The sequence below is a fragment of the Papio anubis genome, chromosome 13, assembly GCF_008728515.1.
Source record: "Papio anubis isolate 15944 chromosome 13, Panubis1.0, whole genome shotgun sequence".
NCBI classification, from domain to species: Eukaryota; Metazoa; Chordata; class Mammalia; order Primates; family Cercopithecidae; genus Papio; species Papio anubis.
This window is the reverse complement of record NC_044988.1, coordinates 79,672,981-79,691,432: the sequence shown is the minus strand read 5'-3', so window position 1 is coordinate 79,691,432 and position 18,452 is coordinate 79,672,981. Positions and strand designations below refer to the sequence as shown.

The following is an 18,452-nucleotide window of genomic DNA, read 5'->3' as shown; positions in this document are numbered from 1 at the left end:
TGGCTCCATAGGAACTTTAAAGTAGTTTTTTCCAATTCTGTGAAGAAACTCATTGGTAGCTTGATGGGGATGGCATTGAATCTATAAATTACCTTGGGCAGTATGGCCATTTTCACAATATTGATTCTTCCTATCCATGAGCATGGAATATTCTTCCATTTGTTTGTGTCCTCTTTTATTTCGTGGAGCAGTGGTTTGTAGTTCTCCTTGAAGAGGTCCTTCACATCCCTTGTAAGTTGGATTCCTAGGTATTTTATTCTCTTTGAAGCAATTGTGAATGGGAGTTCATTCATGATTTGGCTCTCTGTCTGTTACTGGTGTATAGGAATGCTTGTGATTTTTGCACATTGATTTTGTATCCTGAGACTTTGCTGAAGTTGCTTATCAGCTTAAGGAGATTTTGGACTGAGATGATGGGGTTTTCTAAATATACAATCATGTCATCTGCAGACAGGGACAATTTGTCTTCTTCTTTTCCTCATTGAATACCTTTTCTTTCTTTCTCCTGCCTGATTGCCCTGGCCAGAACTTCCAACACTATGTTGAATAGGAGTGGTGAGAGAGGGCATTCCTGTCTTGTGCCAGTTTTCAGAGGGAATGCTTCCAGTTTTTGCCCATTCAGTATGATATTGGCTGTGGGTTTGTCATAAATAGCTCTTATTATTTTGAGATACGTTCCATCAATACCTAGCTTATTGAGAGTTTTTAGCATAAAGGGGTGTTGAATTTTATTGAAGGCCTTTTCTGCATCTATTGAGATAATCATGTGGTTTTTATCTTTGGTTCTGTTTAGGTGATGGATTACATTTATTGATTTGCATATGTTGAACCAGCCTTGCATCCCAGGGATGAAGCCCACTTGATCATGGTGGATAAGCTTTTTGATGTGCTGCTGGATTCGGTTTGCCAGTATTTTATTGAGGATTTTTGCATCGATGTTCATCAGGGATGTTGCTCTAAAATTCTCTTTTTTTGTTGTGTCTCTGCCAGGCTTTGGTATCAGGATGATGTTGGCCTCATAAAATGAGTTAGGGAGGATTCCCTCTTTTTCTATTGTTGGGAATAGTTTCAGATGGAGTGGTATCAGCTCCTCTTTACACCTCTGGTAGAATTTGACTGTGAATCTGTCTGCTCCTGGGGTTTTTTGTTTTTTGTTTTTTGTTTTTGCTCAGTAGACCATTAATTACTGCCTCAATTTCAGAGCCTGTTATTGGTCTATTCAGGGATTCAACTTCTTCCTGGTTTAGACTTGGGAGGGTGTATGTGTCCAGGAATTTATCCATTTCTTCTAGATTTTCTAGTTTATTTTTGTAGAAGTGTTTATAGTATTCTCTGATGGTAGTTTGTATTTCTGTGGGATTGATTGTAATATCCCCTTTGTCATTTTTTATTGCATCTATTTGATTCTTCTCTCTTTTCTTCTTTATTAGTCTTCCTGGCCATCTGTCAATTTTGTTGATCTTTTCAAAAAACCAGCTCCTGGATTCACTGATTTTTTTAAGGGTTTTTTATGTCTCTATCTCCATCAGTTCTACTCTGATCTTCATTATTTCTTGCCTTCTGCTAACTTTTGAATGTGTTTGCTCTTGCTTCTCTAGTTTTTTAACTGTGATGTTAGGGTGTCAGTTTTAGATCTTACCTGATTTCTCTTGTGGGCATTTAGTGCGATAAATTTCCCTCTACACACTGCTTTAAATGTGTCCCAGAGATTCTGGTATGTTGTGTCTTTGTTCTCATTGGTTTCAAAGAACATCTTTATTTCTGCCTTCATTTCGTTGTGTACCCAGTAGTCATTCAGGAGCAGGTTGTTCAGCTTCCATGTAGTTGAGCAGTTTTGAGTGAGTTTCTTAATCCTGAGTTCCAGTTTGATTGCACTGTGGTCTGAGAGACTGTTATAATTTCTGTTCTTTTACATTTGCTGAGGAACACTTAACTTCCAACTATGTGGTCAATTTTGGACTAAGTGCAATGTAGTACTGAGAAGAATGTATATTCTGTTGATTTGGGTTGGAGAGTTCTATAGATGTCTATTAGGTCCACTTGGTGTAGAGCTGAGTTCAATTCTTGGATATCCTTGTTAACTTTCTGTCTCGTTGATCTGTCTAATGCTGACAGTGGGGTGTTAAAGTCTCTGATTATTATTGTGTGGGAGTCTAAGTCTCTTTGTAAGTCTCTAAGGACTTGCTTTATGAATCTGGGTGCTCCTGTATTGGGTGCATATATATTTATGAATTGTTGAATTGATCCCTTTACCATTATGTAATGGCCTTCTTTGTCTCTTTTGATCTTTACTGGTTTAAAGTCTGTTTTATCAGAGACTAGGATTGCAACCCCTGCTTTTTTTTTGTTTTCCATTTGCTTGGTAGATCTTCCTCCATCCTTTTTTTTTTTTTTTTCTTTGAGCCTATATGTGTCTCTACACGTGAGATGGGTCTCCTGAATACAGCACACTGATGGGTCCTGACTCTTTATCCAATTTGCCAGTTTGTGTCTTTTAATTGGCACATTTAGCCCATTTACATTTAAGGTTAATATTGTTATGTGTGAATTTGAGCCTATCATTTTGATGTTAGCTGGTTATTTTGCTTGTTAGTTGATGCAGTTTCTTCCTAGCATCAATGGTCTTTACAATTTGGCATGTTTTAGCAGTGGCTAGTACCGGTTGTTCCTTTCCATGTTTAGTGCTTCCTTCAGGAGCTCTTGTAAGGCAGGCCTGGTAGTGACAAAATCTCTCAGCCTTTGTTTGTCTGTAAAGGATTTTATTTCTGCTTCACTTATGAAGCTTAATTTGGCTGGATATGAAATTCTGGGTGAAAATTCTTTTCTTTAAGAATGTTGAATATTGGCCCCCACTCTCTTCTGGCTTGGAGAGCTTCTGCCGAGAGATCTGCTGTTAGTCTGATGGGCTTCCCTTTGTGGGTAACCTAACCTTTCTCTCTGGCTGCCCTTTAGATTTTTTCCTTCATTTGAACCTTGGTGAATCTGACAATTATTTGTCTTGGAGGTGCTCTTCTTGAGGAGTATCTTTGTGGCATTCTCTCTATTTCCTGAATTTGAATGTTGGCCTGCCTTGCCAGGTTGGGGAAGTTCTCCTGGATAATATCCTGCAGAGTGTTTTCCAACTTGGTTCCATTCTCCCCATGACTTTGAAGTACACCAATTAGACATAGATTTGGTCCTTTCACATAGTGCCATATTTCTTGGAGACTTTGTTCATTTCTTTTTACTCTTTTTTCTCTAAACTTCTCTTATTGCTTCATTTCATTCATTTGATCTTCAATCACTGATACCCTTTCTTCCACTTGATTGAATCAGCTACTGAAGCTTGTGCATTTGTCACGTAGTTCTCATGCCAGGGTTTTAAGCTCCATCAGGTCATTTTAGGTCTTCTCTATGCTGTTTATTCTAGTTAGCCATTCGTCTAATCTTTTTTCAAGGTTTTTAGCTTCTTTGCAATGGGTTCGAGCATCCTCCTTTAGCTCGGAGAAGTTCGTTATTACCGATTGTCTGAAGTCTTCTTCTCTCAACTTATCAAAGTCATTCTCCATCCAGCTTTGTACTGTTGCTAGCGAGGAGCTGTGTTCCTTGGGAGGGGAAGAGATGCTCAGATTTTTAGAATTTTCAGCTTTTCTGCTCTGGTTTCTCCCCATCTTTGTGGTTTTATCTACCTTTGGTCTTTGATCATAGTGACATACAGATGGGGTTTTGGTGTGGATGTGCTTTCTGTTTGTTTGTTTTCCTTCTAACAGTGAGGACGCTCAGCTGCAGGTCTGTTGGAGTTTGCTGGAGGTCCACTCCAGACACTGTTTGCCTGGGTATCACTAGCGGAGGCTGCAGAATAGCAAATATTGCAGAACGGTAAATGTTGCTGCCTGATCCTTCCCTCTGGAAGCTTCGTCTCAGAGGGGCACCCGGCTGTATGAGGTGTCAGTTGGCCCCTACTGGGAGGTGTCTCCCAGTTAGGCTACTCAGGGGTCAGGGACCCACTTGAGGAGGCAGTCTGTCCATTCTCAGATCTCAAACTCCATGCTGGGAGAGCCACTCCTCTCTTCAAAGCTGTCAGACAGGGATGTTTAAGTCTGCAGAGGTTTCTGCTGCCTTTTGTTCAGCTATGCCCTGTCCCCAGAGGTGGAGTCTACAGAGGCAGGCAGTCTTCCTTGAGCTGTGGTGGGCTCCACCCAGTTTGAGCTTCCTGATCGCTTTGTGTACCTACTCAAGCTTCAGCAATGGCAGGTGCCCATCCCCCAACCTCGCTGCCACCTTGCAGTTTGATCTCAGATTGCTGTGCTAGCAGTGAGTGAGGCTCCGTGGGTGTGGGACCCTCCCAGCCAGGCATGGGATATAATCTCCTGGTGTGCCGTTTGCTAAGACCATTGGAAAAGCACAGTATTAGGGTGGGAGTGTCCCAATTTTCCAGATACAGTCTGTCACAGCTTCCCTTGGCTAGAAAAGGGAATTCCCCAACCCCTTGCACTTCCCAGGTGAGGTGATGCCCTGCCCTGCTTTGGCTCACAATCCGTGGACAAACCCCAGTGAGATGAACCTGGTACCTCAGTTGGAAATGCAGAAATCACCTATCTTCTGCATCGCTCACACTGAGAGCTGTAGACTGGAGCTGTTCCTATTTGGCTGTCTTGGAACCGCTCCGGGTCACATTCTCTTACAGGCCTGTTTGTTCTATGTGAGTTCATAGTCTGCAGAACCTTTTTCTGTCATTGAAAAGATGGAATCAAATCTGCCCATCCAAATTATGTAATTGTTAAAGGGTATGAGACCATTTTTATAAAACTGTGTTTTATATATATATGAAGTACGACGTAAATATGGCTTTATTATTGTTTTCTGTGTCATTATTAGCATATAAAGTGATGACATTTCAATAATATATGGGGAAGCTATCTGAGCTAGCTAATCAAATTAATATGAAGTACACATAGTCACAAATTACTACCACATGTCATCTTTTTCTGAAAGGAAAAAAAGTCAATAACTATTAGGAGACAGTTTCATTTTTCTGAAATTAAAACTTTTGATGAGAAGAAAAATGATGCCCCTTTAATATGCATTTTGCCCTTTTTGGGGTGCTCTGAAAGTGGCCAGACTGGAAGGAAAGCCTCTGTCTTGTTCACGTCTTCTGGTCAAATTTTTAACAAAACATTTGAAATATATAGAAATGCAAAAATAAGGCTGGACACAGTGGCTCATGCCTGTAATCCCAACACTTTGGGAGGCCAAGGCAGGTGGATCACTTGAGGTCAGGAATTCAAGACCAGCCTGACCAACATGGTGAAATCCTGTCTCCACTAGAAAGACAAAATTAGCTGGGTGTGGTGGTGCATGCATGTAATCCCAGCTACTTGGGAGGCTGAGGCAGGAGAATTGCTTGAACCTGGGAGGTGGAGGTTGCAGTTAGCTGAGATCACACCATTGCATTCCAGCCTAGGCAACAAGAATAAAACTGTCTAAAAACAAAACAAAAATGCAAAAAATAAAATTCTCTCTATTTAAAATTACCCATGTATCCACTGCTGAGATAAAAGTGCATATTAAATTCTTGTCATCATTACCTTAGATCTCTATTTATAAAAGAAACAAAATATTACAAATATAATTAGAAGCCATTCCCATCACTCTTCTGTGCTTCTCAAAGTAACAAATATGGATATTTGTCTTTATTAAATACATATTCCCCCATAAACAAATACCCTATTGATTCATGTATTTTAATTTTTGCATATATTACTTCATATTCTAAACATCCTTTTGAAGCTTTGATTTTCACTTAATCTTATCTTTTTTTACATTTATCCCTCTTGATACATGTAAATCAACTGAATTTATTTTCACTGATACATAGTATTTTCTTGTGAGAACGAGCTGTCTCTAAATTACCATCTTCCTTACTGGTAGAGGGTTAATTTATTTACTTTGTTTGAATACAAGTACCGAAGTAAATATTCTTGTATATGTTTCCTGGCACACATATAAAAGAATATCTCTGACCTAGACACGAAGAGTTGGAATTCTCCAGTCATGGAAGATGCACATTTTTAACTTTACAGGATAGTACCAAATGCTCCCAGAAGTGACCATACCAGTTAACACTCTAAAAAGTAATATGTGCGAGAGCTTCCCTAGCTCCACATCTTTGCCTACAATGGTGTTTATCACAGTTGATTCTTCTTTCCAATTTCATCATTCTTTAAGGTTGTTCCATTGTTTCTTCCCAAAAATTACTTGAACACTATAAACACTTCTCAAATTGTAATTTAACTGGGTATACAACCTTCCAAAGGGTTATTGAAAGTGCATGTTTCTTATTCTAGGAATGAATTTTTTGTGTCTCTTTCCCATTTTGTTTTTCATATTGACTTATATTTTCAGGAAACCAATCCCTTTTTTATTACATGAGTTGCAGAGATATTCTCCTTATCTGTGGCTTCCTTTTCGCTCTATGGTGTCTTTTGTCATGGAATTTTTTTATTTTAATAAGCCAATTTATCAGTTGTTTCCTTTAGAATTCTTTAGGGTTTTTTGTCAGGTTTAAGACATTTTTCCATACCCTAAGATCATAATATTTCTGCGTTCTTCCTGAACAAATTGAAGACTTTAGAAAGCATTAACTTCTATGAGCACTCCCATCTTAAATGTCTTATCACTATCTACATTTTATTTCCCTTTTATCTTACAGCTTTCCAAATCACTTTTTATTATTTATTTATTTTTAATATTATTATACCGTAAGTTCTAGGGTACATGTGCACAATGTGCAGGTTTGTTACATATGTATACATGTGACATGTTGGTGTGCTGTACCCATTAAATCGTCACTTATATTAGGTATATCTCCTAATGCAATCCCTCGCCCTGTCCCCTTCCCACAATAGGGCCTGATGTGTGATGTTCCTCTTCCTGTGTCCAAGTGATCTCATTGTTCAATTCCGACCTATGAGTGAGAATATGTGGTGTTTGGTTTTCTGTTCTTCTGATAGTTTGCTGAGAATGATGGTTTCCAGATGCATCCAAGTCCCTACAAAGGACACAGACTCATCCTTTTTTATGGCTGCATAGTATTCCATGGTGTATATGTGCCACACTTTCTTAATCCAGTCTGTCACTGATGGACATTTGGGTTGATTCCAAGTCTTTGCTTGTGTGCTGCAATAAACATATGTGTGCATGTGTCTTTATAGCTGCATGATTTATAATCCTTTGGGTATATACGCAGTAATGGGATGGCTGGGTCAAATGGTATTTCTAGTTCTGGATCCTTGAGGAATCACCACACTGTTTTCCACAATGGTTGAACTAGTTTACACTCCCACCAACAGTATAAAAATGTTCCTATTTCTCCATATCCTCTCCAGCACATGTTGTTTCCTGATTTTTTAATGATTGCCATTCTAAGTGGTGTGAGATGGTATCTCATTGTGGTTTTGATTTGCATTTCTTTGATGGCGAGTGATGATGAGCATTTTTTCATGTGTCTGTTGGCTGTATGAATGTCTTCTTTTGAGAAGTGTCTGTTCATATCCTTTGCCCACTTTTTGATGGGGTTGTTTGCTTTTTTTTTTTTCTTGGTAAATTTGTTTGAGTTCTTTGTAGGTTCTGGATATTAGCCCTTTGTCAGATGAGTAGATTGCAAACATTTTCTCCCATTCTGTAGGTTGCCTGTTCACTCTGATGGTAGTTTCTTTTGCTGTGCAGAAGCTCTTTGGTTTAATTAGATGCCATTTGTCAATTTTGGCTTTTGGTGCTGTTGCTTTTGGTGTTTTAGACATGAAGTCCTTGCCCATGCCTATGTCCTGAATGGTATTACCTAGGTTTTCTTCTAGGGATTTTATGGTTTTAAGTCTAACATTTAAGTCTCTAATCCATCTTGAATTAATTTTCGTATAAGGAGTAAGGAAAGGATCCAGTTTCAGCTTTCTCCTTATGGCTAGCCAATTTTCCCAGCACCATTTATTAAATAGGGAATCCTTTGCCCATTTCTTGTTTTTCTCAGGTTTGTCAAAGATCAGATGTCTGTAGACGTGTGGTATTATTTCTGAGGGCTCTGTTCTGTTCCATTGCTCTAGATCTCTGTTTTGGTACCAGTACCATGCTGTTTTGGTTACTGTAGCCTTGTAGTATAGTTTGAAGTCAGGTAGAGTGATGCCTCCAGCTTTGTTCTTTTGACTTAGGATTGTCTTGGCAATGAGGGCTCTTTTTTGGTTCCATATGAACTTTAAAGCAGTTTTTTGCAATTCTGTGAAGAAAGTCATTGGTAGTTTAATGGGGATGGCATTGAATCTATAAATTACCTTGGGCAGTATGGCCATTTTCACAATATTGATTCTTCCTATCCATGAGCATGGTATGTTCTTCCATTTGTTTGTGTCCTCGTTTATTTCACTGAGCAGTGGTTTGTAATTCTCCTTGAAGAGGTCCTTTACATCCCTTGTAAGTTGGATTCCAAGGTATTTTATTCTCTTTGAAGCTATTGTGAATGGGAGTTCATTCATGATTTGGCTCTCTGTTTGTCTGTTACTGGTGTGTAAGAATGCTTGTGATTTTTGCACATTGATTTTGTATCCTGAGACTTTGCTGAACTTGCTAATCAGCTTAAGGAGATTTTGGGCTGAGACAATGGGGTTTTCTAAATATACAATCATGTCATCTGCAAAGAGGGACAATTTGACTTCTTCTTTTCCTAACTGAATACCCTTGATTTCTTTCTCTTGCCTGATTGCCTTAGCCAGAACTTCCAACACTATGTTGAATAGGAGTGGTGAAAGAAGGCATCCCTGTCTTGTGCCAGTTTTCAAAGGGAATGCTTCCAGTTTTTTCCCCATTCAGAATATTGCCTCTGGGTTTGTCATAAATAGCTCCTATTATTTTGAGATATGTTCCATCAATACCGAATTTATTGAGAGTTTTTAGCTAAAGGGCTGTAGAATTCTGTCAAAGGCCTTTTCTGCATCTATTGAGATAATCATGTGGTTTTTGCCTTTGGTTCTGTTTATATGCTGGATTAAGTTTATTGATTTGTGTGTGTTGAACCAGCCTTGCATCCCAGGGATGAAGCCCACTTGATCATGGTGGATAAGCTTTTTGATGTGCTGCTGGATTTGGTTTGCCAGTATTTTATTGAGGACTTTTGCATCGGTGTTCATCAGGGATGTTGGTCTAAAATTCTCTTTTTTTGTTGTGTCTCTGTCAGGCTTTGGTATCAGGATGATGCTGGCCTCATAAAATGAGTTACAGAGGATTCCCTCTTTTTCTATTGATTGGAATAGTTTCAGAAAGAATGGTACCAAATCCTCCTTGTACCTCTAGTAGAATTCGGCTGTGAATCCATCTGGTCCTGGACTTTTTTGGTTGGTAGGCTATCAATTAGTGCCTCAATTTCAGAGCCTGCTATTGGTCTATTCAGAGATTCAGCTTCTTCCTGGTTTAGTCTTGGGAGAGTGTAAGTGTCCAGGAAATTATCCATTTCTTCTAGGTTTTCTGGTTTATTTGCATAGAGGTGTTTACAGTATTCTCTGATGGTAGTTTGTATTTCTGTGGGGTCAGTGGTGATATCCCCTTTATCATTTTTTATTGTGTCTATTTGATTCTTCTCTCTTTTCTTCTTTATTAGTTTTGCTAGCAGTCTATCAAGTTTGTTGATCTTTTCAAAAAACTAGCTCCTGGATTCATTGATTTTTTGGAGGATTTTTTGCGTCTCTATCTCCTTCAGTTCTGCTCTGATCTTAGTTATTTCTTGCCTTCTGCTAGCTTTTGAATGTGTTTGCTCTTGCTTCTCTAGTTCTTTTAATTGTGATGTTAGGGTATCAATTTTAGATCTCTCCTGCTTTCTCTTGTGGGCATTTAGTGCTGTAAATTTCCTCTACACACTGCTTTAAATATGTCCCAGAGATTCTGGTATGTTGTATCTTTGTTCTCATTGGTTTCAAAGAACATCTTTATTTCTGCCTTCATTTCGTGATGTACCCAGTAGTCATTCAGGAGCAGGTTGTTCAGTTTCCATGTAGTTGAGCGGTTTTGAGTGAGTTTCTTAATCCTGAGTTCTAGTTTGATTGCACTGTGGTCTGAGAGACAGTTTGTTATAATTTCTGTTCTTTTACATTTGCTGAGGAGTGCTTTACTTCCAACTATGTGGTCAATTTTGGAATAACTGTGATGTGGTACTGAGTAGAATGTATATTCTGTTGATTTGGGTTGGAGAGTTCTGTAGATATCTATTAGGTCTGTTTGGTGCAGAGTTGAGTTCATTTCCTGGATATCCTTGTTAACTTTCTGTCTCGTTGATCTGTCTAATGTTGACAGTGGGGTGTTAAAGTCTCCCATTATTATTGTATGGGAGTCTAAGTCTCTTTGTAAGTCTCTAAGCACTTGCTTTATGAATCTGGGTGCTCCTGTATTGGGTGCATATATATTTAGGATAGTTAGCTCTTCCTGATAAATTGATCCCTGTACCATTCTGTAATGGCCTTCTTTGTCTCTTTTGATCTTTGATGGTTTAAAGTCTGTTTTATCAGAGACTAGGATTGCAACCCCTGCCTTTTTTTGTTTTCCATTTGCTTGGTAGATCTTCCTCCATCCCATTATTTTGAGCCTATGTATGTCTCTGCATGTGAGATGGGTCTCCTGAATACAGCAAACTGAGGGATCTTGACTCTTTATCCAGTTTGCCAGTCTGTGTCTTTTAATTGGACCATTTAGTCTATTTATATTTAAGGTTAATATTGTTATGTGTGAACTTGATCCTGTCATTATGATATTACCTGGTTATTTTGCTCGTTAGTTGATGCAGTTTCTTCCTAGCATCGATGGTCTTTACATTTTGGCATGTTTTAGCAGTGGTTGGTACCAGTTGTTCCTTTCCATGTTTAGTGCTTCCTTCAGGATCTCTTGTAGGGCAGGCCTGGTGGTGACAAAATCTCTAAGCATTTGCTTGTCTGTAAAGGATTTTATTTCTCCTTCACTTATGAAGCTTAGTTTGGCTGGATATTAAATTCTGGGTTGAAAATCCTTTTCTTTAAGAATGTTGAATATTGGCCCCCACTCTCTTCTGGCTTGGAGAGTTTCTGCTGAGAGATCTGCTGTTAGTCTGATGGGCTTCCTTTTGTGGGTAACCCGACCTTTCTCTTTGGCTACCCTTAACATTTTTTCCTTCATTTCAACTTTGGTGAATCTGACAATTATGTGTCTTGGAGTTGCTCTTCTCGAGGAGTATCTTTGTGGCGTTCTCTGTATTTCCCGAATTTGAATGTTTGCCTTCCTTACTGGGTTGCGGAAGTTCTCCTGGATGATATCCTGCAGAGTGTTTTCCAACTTGGTTCCATTTTCCCCATGACTTTCAGGCACAGCAATCAGACATAGATTTGGTCTTTTCACATAATTCCATATATCTTGGAGGCTTTGTTCATTTCTTTTTGCTCTTTTTTCTCTACATGTCTCTTCTCACTTCATTTCATTCATTTGATCTTCAATCACTGATAATCTTTCTTCCATTGATCAAGTCAGTTACTGAAGCTTGTGCATTTGTCATGTAGTTCTCGTGTCATGGTTTTCATCTCTATCTGTTCTTTTAAGATCTTCTCTGCATTGATTATTCTAGTTATCCATTCATGCATTCTTTTTTCAAGGTTTTTAGTGTCTTTGCGCTGCTTACATAGTTCCTCCTTTAGCTCTGAGAAGTTTGATTGACTGAAGACCTCTCTCAACTCATCAAAGTCATTCTCCATCCAGCTTTGTTCTGTTGCTGATGATGAGCTGCGTTCCTTTGGAGGGGGAGATACACTCTGAGTTTTTGAATTTCCAGCTTTTCTGCACTGCTTTTTCCCCATCTTTGTGGTTTTATCTGCCTTTGATCTTTGATGATGGTGATGTACTGATGGGTTTTGGTGTGGGTGTCCTTTCTGTTTGTTAGTTTTCCTTCTAACAGTCAGGACCCTCCGCTGCAGGTCTGTTGGAGTTTGCTTGAGGTCTACTCCAGACCCTGTTTGCCTGGGTATCAGCAGCGGAGGCTGAAGAAGATAGAATATTGCTGAACAGTGAGTTTTGCTGATTCTTGCTCTGGAAGCTTTGTCTCAGGGTGTACCCAGCTGTATGAGGTGTGATGTGTTGGTCTACACCTAGTAGTGGGGGATGTCTCCAAGTTAGGCTACTCAGGGGTCAGGGACCCACTTGAGCAGGCAGTCTGTCCATTCTCAGATCTCAACCTCCATGCTGGGAGAACCACTGCTTTCTTCAAAGCTATCAGACAGGGGCTTTTACATCTGCAGAGGTTTCTGCTGCTTTTTGTTTAGCTATGCCCTGTCCCCAGAGGTGGAGTCTACAGAGTCAGGCAGGCCTCCTTGAGCTGTGGTGGGCTCCACCCAATTCGAGCTTCCCGGCAACTTTGTTTATCTACTTAAGCCTCAGCAATGGCAGGTGCTCCTCCCCCAGCCTCGCTACCACCTTGAAGTTAGATCTCCAGCTGCTGTGCTAGTAATGAGGGAGGCTCCATGGGCGTGGGACCCTCTGGGCCAGGTTTGGGATATAATCTCCTAGTGTGCCGTTTGCTAAGACCCTTGGTAAAGCACAGTATAGGGTGGGAGTTACCTGATTTTCCAGGTGTTGTTTGTCTCAATTTCCCTTGGCTAGGAAAAGGAATTCCCTTCCTCCTTGCACTTCCCAAGTGAGGCGATGCCTTGCCTTGCTTCAGCTCTCGCTGGTCCGGCTGCACCTGTGGACCAGCATCAACTGTCCGACACGCCCCAGTGAGATGAACCCGGTACCTCAGTTGAAAATGCAGAAATATCACCCATCTTCTGTGTCACTCACGCTGGGAGCTGGAGGCTGGAGCTGTTCCTATTCGGTCATCTTGGCAGAGGGGGCCCAAATCACTTTTTAAATTCAGTCACTGCTTATTTATATTCATTTACATGTCTATTAATTTTTTCACCACTGTTTCTTTTTGCATCACTCTCCTTCCATTTGGGTTTAATGTTTCTACTTACTGAAGATGCTCTTTGCATCTTTTCTAGCAAGAGTCATGAATTATACAGTCTTTGTGAGAAACTAATAGTATTTTGCCCTTGCTCTTGAATTGCAGTTTAGCTGAGTGTACAAATCTACACTGACAATTTTTTCCATAAGTATTTTGAAGCTATTATTCCATTGCCTTATGATTCTAATGTTGCTATTGAGAATTCAATTATGAGTCTAATTTAGAGATCCTCAGTCAAGGACAATATTGTCCTCCAAGGATATTTGACGATGTCTGGAGATATTTTGGGTTGTCACAACTTGGGGGGGAAGATGCTACTAGCATCTGATGGTTAGAATCCAGGAAAAATGCTAAATATCCTACAATGCACAGAACAGTCCTCCACAACTAAGAATTATCTGGTTCACAATGTCAGTGGTGCTGAGATTGAGAAACTCTGGTCAAATTCTTGTTTCTGTATAAGTAATATGTTTTCTCTTTGGTTACTTTTTTAAAATTTGTCTTTGTTGTTTTAGTGTTTCGCTATGAGATGACTACAGTGTATTTATTGTCATTCATCCTGTTTGGGACTCATTGTACTTCTTACATCTGAGAATTTATATCTTTCACCAATTTTAGAATATTCTCAGTCATTTTCACTGCAAATATTTTGTTTCTCGCTTTCTGTTTTCTATCTTTATGGATGTTTTATTAGATATATGTTCGGCCTTTTCATTATATTTTTTGTGTTAATCTGTCACATTTTTCATCTCTTTCAAAACCTATTACATTTGGATAATTTCCTCACATATCTCTTCCAGTTCACTGATTTTTCTTCTAATATCTGTAGTCTGTTTTTGAATATGTCCATTGTTTTTAATTTTTATGTTCCACATTTTTATTTCCAGAATTTCTATTTACTTTTTCAAACATTTCTTTTTTTATAGTCACTTTTAATAGAATTTTGAGTCTTTCTTTTGTCCTTATTTCAACATACTTATTTCATACTATTTTTTATATTTTAGAACTTATTTCTATTATCTCATTTATCGGTGCTCTAACTTTGCAGTTTTTTCTGTCTGCTGACCCATTTGTGATAGAAAACATGTTTGTGTGTGTTATGATTTCAGATTGTGCCCTTATAGTAAACAGCGCTTGTTTTATCTATGGCAACCCCTTATTTTCTAAGTATGTAGATTTTTTCTACCAGGTGTCTCAGGAGTATCACCAGCCAAGAACCTAGTTTTACATTAATTTATCAATTTGAAGGTTTTCCATACAAAGTGAATGGTGTAAATTCTAAACTCCAATCCACATGAGGTACAGACTTCGCTATTGCTATTTTAACTCCGAAGCTATATTTTCTATCCTCTCGACTTCCCTTCTTTGTCTAATCCAAGGTCAACCATAGCATCCATTCACAAGTTTACTTTTCTGTTTGTAATTTCCTCTTCATTTCTGACACATGGAAATTTCCTTTCTTGTCAGCTCAGCTATGCATTTAAAATAATTTGTGTTATAATTCATCAAGTATTATAGAGGGAGGGTTTTCAGACTATTGTATAGCAGAACAAGAAGTCAGCACTCATCTTATCTCTCTTTACTTATTTTCTATTTCTTTCCCCCAAGGAGTTGATTGGCATAGGTCTACATGCCATGTGTCTTGTTCCAGTCAAGGATAGCATTGCTCTGTTCAAGTCATGGCCTTTGTAAAATGTGACCTGTCTTACTGTCTTCTTCTACTTCTCAAGATGCTGTTGGCCTTATTAGAATATTAATTTCCTTCTCCAGTCCCTCTTAACTCTGTCTCCTCCCTTGGGGCTGCCTAGCACAGACCATTGCCCTGCACACAATGTAAGCCTCCTGGGTCTTATATCAGCCACATGCTTACTGTGTGTACATACACACATTTTTGCATCTGTCTCACCGTGTTTTCCTCCTATACCCGTGTTGTGCTTTTCATTGACCTTTTCTTGAATTATAAGGGCAAGGTCCACTCTCAAGCTTAGGACAGAAACACAGAGACTTTCAGAGACTTAAGTGATATAATGATTGCCAGGGAAAGAAAGGAGCAAGAAGTCTCATTTCTGTGTCCTACCCTAAACTTGGCCTTTCAAATTCATCTTTTATCAATACATATCCCTCAAACATAGGGGGTTTTCAGTTGTTTGCTCAAATACGTAAGTGGTCGTTTGTTTCTCATTTTCCTTTTCATGCTCATGTTTATACTCCTTGGTGAGAAACTCAGAGGGAAGAAAGGGTTATTGCCACCCTAAAATCCTAATTAAATTTTTCCTTTTGATTCTTCTCAAATACAAACTTCTAAATGCAATTATTAGATATGTGCAGACAAAAAATCTTTGATGATTATTATTAATTGAAAACATAATTACTGATGCTGATTTATGCTTCCTATTGTTCTTATTTAAATTGCAGCTGTTTAAATATCTAGTAGGCTGCTCTTTTAAGGCTCTTTTGCTAAGATGGAAGAGCTAATAATGCATTTGGGAGCTCTCTCATAAAGCTCTCCAGGCACATGCTCATTAGTAAGCTTCTACCCAGTGTGTCAATCAATTCACTGCAAATTGCATCTGAAAATTATTCTGCCCATTTTCAAAGGATTTTTTTTGTTATGATTCCAGAAAAATGCAAATTTGTTCCAGCCAGTTTATCCTAAGATGTGTTCTTCTAAAGCATCACTGTGATATTGATGGACTGTTATTCCTTGGAAGTATAGAGTAAAACAATTTATTTTATAATGTGTATGGCATGGTTTTTAGTAAACATCTGCAAGAGTGTCCCCAGTGCCTCTTGAATGAGAATACCAAATGCTACACAGAATTTAATTAAATATTCCATCGTTTTAGATTTATACCAGTTCCAATTTTTCCTCCTTTTGTAGGCAACATTTAAAGAGCATATCTCGTTCTTTGCAGAAAACTTTATTCTCTAAGTGATTCTTTAATAAAATAAGTGGGTAAAATATGTCCCCTGTAAATTTTAATACACATTCAGACTTTTAACATCATGAAATAGGATAGCAGTTTTATCAGAGACCACTTATAGTGCTATCTATAAAATAGCTAACAATTAATTTCTCATTTTTTGTTGTGTGGAAACTATACCGTCCTTTAGCATCTTTTTTTTTTTTTTTTTTTTTGAGACAGAGTCTCACTCTGTTGCCCAGGCTGGAGTACAATGGCGTGATCTTGACTCACTGCAACCTCTACCTCCCAGGTTCAAGTGATTCTTCTGCCTCAGCCTCCCAAGTAGCTGGGATTACAGGCGCCTGCCACCATGCCCGGCTAATTTTTGTATTTTTTAGTAGAGACAGGGTTTTGCCATATTGGCCAGGCTGGTTTCGAACTCCTGACCTCAGGTGGCCCGCCCACCTTGGCCTCCCAAAGTGCTGGGATTACAAGCGTGAGCCAACACGCCCTGTCTTTAGCATCTTAAAAGACTTGATCTATTTTAGAAGATATTTATTTTTAATGAACTCCTATCCTCATTTTCATGAGATCAGTTATCTAGTTATCTAAAGCACTGGTGTCCCTATCACTCAGGAGATTACGAGGGCTTTAGGAGCTCTGTGTCAGGTACTGGGGACAGAGATAAAACATGTATTTCTTATGATGTGACACAGTTAATCTATTCCTGCCACCTCTTCATCCATCAAACATGACAGTAACCCAGTCAAAAAATACACAAGATCCTAGTTTTTGCCACTTGCTTTTTCCAGGTGCCTGTATGCCATTCCTAATTATGTGTAAATTCCCAATATGTTGCCTGGCTGTATCACACTCGCATTGGCTAATGCTACTTTTCTGTCTTGAATGATTCCTCTTCCACTTCTGTTCTCTCATAACTCCCCTCAAGAGTCATTTTATCTGTGAGGCCTTTCCTCCCCTTCCCATTCTTCAGAATAAGTCACTTCTCCTTTAAGCAACCCCTATAGATGCGAAGAGACCTACAATGCACCAGATAGTTGATGGGGTGAAGAGAACAACAGAAGTGTAAACAAGTAAATTCATTTTTGGCTTTGCGTCTGTGCACTAAGCAAGTAACTCTGGCACATAGCAGGGCTCTTCAGAATTATTTAAGAAGAACTAAATGTTAATTGAGAGTCATCAAGAAAAGTCAAGGTCTTAGGTTAGATTACAAGCTATTGTAGGTCCTAAGAAATTATGGGTAGTGTCAAAAATGCATACATTAAATTCATTTATTCAAAAATTACGTATTTAGTGGTAATCGTCCCTTAAATCGTAGAACAGCTTTGTTGTGATTTTCCATTAGGGATAAGTCGTTGGTGGCGATTTTCCAGAAGCTCAGGGGTCAGAGGCCTAAAAAAGTATTGCCAAATTACAAAACACAAATTCTTGTGTTTTCAAGAGACTTTGAGGGGTCTAAAAGGTTCTGGAGGCAGATACTTCTCCCTCAAAGCAGCTGATCCCATGAAATGAAGAATTTTATAGATGGCACAATGAACCCTTATAAATCAGGGATGGTTAAGGCCATGTCTGGGAACTTCGGCCAATGAAATATGCTAGCAACATCAAGGAATTCATGAAAATAATGATGCATGGTTCAGAGTGTGCACATTATGTCAACTGTGCTATAAAACATCAGAAGCCTCAACAAAAGGAACTTCTACCCAAAGCACATCCTACACAAGAATTGTAGAGTCTAGCTACTCAGACCAGGATAGATTTTTTTAATAATAAACTTATGCTCTTAGTATATTTTCTGTATATACCTTCCTGAATTCTCTTAGATAGAAGCCATCTACAAGTTAAGTTCAGATCTTCATACAAAGAACTGAGACTATCTAAAGCAATGAAATGCAGCAGGCCCTAACTGGGGGCTGTACTATCGGGGATGTCTGAGTATTCATTTTGGGACCACTTCCATCCATAGCATGATGTGTGAACTTAGGTAAGGTGGATTCATATAGCTCTGCTGATTCACTGTTATTTTTTCCTGATTTCTCTGTCACTTGTAGATTTCATAAATATTGCCAGTTAGGATGAAGGAATTTCAACCTCTCTGTAATAGCTGATGCTTTATAAAAGAGATCTCAGGAGAAATATTTGATAACTAATGACTTAATCTTTGCTAATGGGTGGGTCAAATAATTTGTATTAGTGACACTGCAATGCAGTTTGCCCAGGACACCCAGAAAGTATGATCCAACCTGCTTCATTTTCAAAACAGAGAGAGACAGAGACAGAGTAGTGTTGTGGAAAAAGTGTAGGTGTTGGCATCTGATCAACCAAATTCCGATCCCAACTCTGCTGCTTACAGCTGTGTGACTTCAGGCAAGTTTCTAAGCCTGTCTGAACCACCATTCACTTTATTTTCTTACAATGAAGAAATTAATATGTCCAAGCAGGATTAAACTAGGTACTCAATTATTTTATTTCCCTTACCATTAATTAGTATCAAAATGACAGGCTAATCAGGTGTTAGAGATTTTTTCAAAACTCCATCAATTTTC

At 38.8% G+C, this 18,452-nt stretch overlaps 1 protein-coding gene across 2 annotated transcripts in view; it reads left to right on the top strand.

Moving 5' to 3' along the window:
• Nucleotides 1-18,452, top strand: part of SVEP1 (sushi, von Willebrand factor type A, EGF and pentraxin domain containing 1) — a 225,022-nt gene that overhangs the window by 160,791 nt on the left and 45,779 nt on the right. The gene's annotated exons all lie outside the window — the stretch shown is intronic.